Below are 2,817 nucleotides of genomic sequence, written 5' to 3'. Positions count from 1 at the left end.
CAATAGACTTCTGGTTGCTTACTACATGTAATGATTTCGGTAATATATATCACATTCTGTTTAATACTAAAAAAACTGCTGGGTAAACTGAAAGCTCATTCATAGAAGTTTATGTTAAGTTTTTCACAAGTTTTATGTCTCTTAGGTCTTAAAACATTTGCTATAATGGTAATGTTATTACCATTTTAGTGTTGAGAAAAATTGTAATTCAAGGCACTAAGTGCATGACCCAAAGACACATAGTGAGGAAGGAAATGAGTCAAAATTTCCAAAAGCCTTTCAGCAATACAAAAATGTAGGTAAAAATCTCTTCATTCTCTTATACACTCAATTCAATATTGATATTGTCCAATAAATAATAGCATAAAAAATATAGCCATGGTAATTTTTTCTATCACATTTTGTCTTCAACACAGACTGTGTTGGTGACATTGGGTTATCATGCACAGAGCTGAGATTATAAATTGAGGTCCAAAGAGAGCCAAATTTCTTCTGTCCCACAGTTCCAGTATCCTTTTTAAAAAGCATTAAAACTTTTAAATACCATCACTTACTGTCTTTTAAGAATCCCAAAACGTAAAAAATTCACATATAATCACTACAAAAAGCTTTAAAAGTAGGAAATAATAAAACAGGCCCTCGTGAACTAAAGTTTCTTCTACTTTTGAAATTATTCCTAAAGCCTTGTACTGGTTTATCATATCTGTAATCTTGTCTACTTGGCATATCTACTCAGGAGCATGGGATCTGTGGATAGGAGTTGGAAGCCAATTAAGGCAAAAAAAATTCACAATATTATTTTTCAAAAATTTAAATGAACTAGCAAACGTCCAGGAATGGAGATGTAGCTCACATAGTAGCTCACCAAGCTAGAGAGGGAAGGCCTAGCGAAACCTTGAAGCCCTGAGTTCAAACTCTGAGCATGCCAACATGCAGGCACATACACACACACGCACGCACACACACACACACACATACACTTATTCAAAATATCTTCAGGTCAGTGTTTTGCATTAATTTCTTTGTTAATGATATTATATGGTTAAAATAATAGAAATAAACTCTTCCATCTCAGAACATTTTTAAACGTTTTTTATTGTAAAAATACTGTACAGAGGGGTTACAGTTACATGAGCAAAGTAATGAGTACATTTCCTATCTTACATTGTTACCTCCCCCTTGGTTTTTCCCCAAAAACCTCTTCCCTTCTACCTCCACAAGTACACCCTTCACCCCCTCCCTCCCACCTAGCCTAAATTGTAAAGTTAGTTTTTCAACCTAGTGTCTTGGGCAACTCATTGTTACAATGGGTCAACCAGTATCTCTATTTAAGCATTTTGCTTTTTCCCTTTCCCTCTCCAAATTAGAGAAGTGTATATAAATGAAGGCGCATCAACACCAAATACACTGAAAACAGAGGTTATACTGTGTGGGACGACCATATTAAAAAAAAAAAAAAAAAACCACATCGTACATTACAGGTGCATTAGAAACAATAGCAAGAAAGGGGGAAAAAAAACAAAAAACACTTGTGTCCCTATCTTGGGTTCATTTAGCTTAACATCAACTTATCTAGTCATATGCACATAGCTTTTGATCTTTTCTGCTTATCCCAGACATATATAACTTATTGCAAATACGGGATACCATGGGACCTATGTTTCTTTGGACTTGGCCTATTTCAGTTAATATAATTTTTTCCAAGTCTTTCCATTTCCTAACAAATTAGGCAATGTCATTCTTTCTGATGGATGATAGAATTCACACACACACACACACACACACTCACAAGGTTTTCTTGATCCATTCATCTATTGTGGGGCCTCGGGGTTGGTTCCATATCTTAGCTATGGTAAATAATGTTACAATAAACAGTTGTGCTGGTAGTTTTAGAATGGCCTTGTTTGTGATCATTTGGGTGAATGCACAAAAGTGAGATTGCTGGGTCATAGAGGAGCTCTATGTGGAATCTTTTGAGGAACCTCCATACTGCTTTCCAAGTGGGTGAACAAGTTTACACTCCAACCAAGAATGCAGTAGGGTTCTCTTCTTGCCACATGCCCTCCAGCATCTGTTGTTGTAAAAATGTGGAAAGCTTCACGAATTTGGGTGTCATCCTTGTGCAGGGGCCATGCTAATATTCTCTGTATTGTTCCAATTTTAGTGTATGTGCTGCCGAATTGAGCACAGAACATTTTTTATATATAAATTGGAATTGATTTTCTTAAGCTAGATAATTCAACAAAAAGCAAGTTCAAAAGAATTTTGAAATTTTAGAACCATGTATTTCTTACATAAGCACACATTTAAGAATAAAGTCAAGATTGATATGACAAAAAAAAAAAACGAATCCAGATGTTTGTTGTTCAAGAGATGTGTAGGAGGAGGAATTCAATTATTCTACGCAGGGCACCTGTCATAATGAACACTGCAGCAAGTGTTAAGGTATGTAAAAGTTTTAATGTTTTAAATTTTTAATTTTGGGAATTTGCTTATATATGCCAAAATTAAGACTGTTTGACAGGTCATAACACTTTTCCATAAAGTATTTAAATTTATGGTAGCTGACATATACTACTAAGTATGTACATTTCAGAGTTTATAGAAAGTTTATTAATGAGAAGATGCAAAGTCTTTGTGTAAAGAAACAGAGCAAAGAGTTAAGACTTTAACTACATAGTTTCTGTTGAAACTTTAGGGCTTCTTTTCTTTATATGTTAGCAAGGAACAAATGATGATATAAGCCATGTACCAGTGGTGAGATGAGACATAAATAGTTATCATACAGTGTAAATTTAAAGGGTACTCATAGCCTAT

The 2,817-nt window shown here is 34.5% G+C and overlaps 1 non-coding gene across 1 annotated transcript; it reads right to left on the bottom strand.

The window, feature by feature from the left end:
- Positions 1–2,081: 2,081 nt before the first annotated feature.
- Positions 2,082–2,188, bottom strand: LOC122097286. The gene has a single exon (XR_006145513.1). It is a non-coding gene; the product is annotated as a U6 spliceosomal RNA (small nuclear RNA).
- Positions 2,189–2,817: the final 629 nt, after the last annotated feature.

The sequence above is a fragment of the Dipodomys spectabilis genome, unplaced genomic scaffold (assembly GCF_019054845.1).
Source record: "Dipodomys spectabilis isolate Male_0828 unplaced genomic scaffold, ASM1905484v1 ptg000421l, whole genome shotgun sequence".
Taxonomy (NCBI): Eukaryota; Metazoa; Chordata; class Mammalia; order Rodentia; family Heteromyidae; genus Dipodomys; species Dipodomys spectabilis.
Note: the sequence above shows the minus strand (reverse complement) of the source record. Positions and strands in the feature narration are given on the sequence as shown.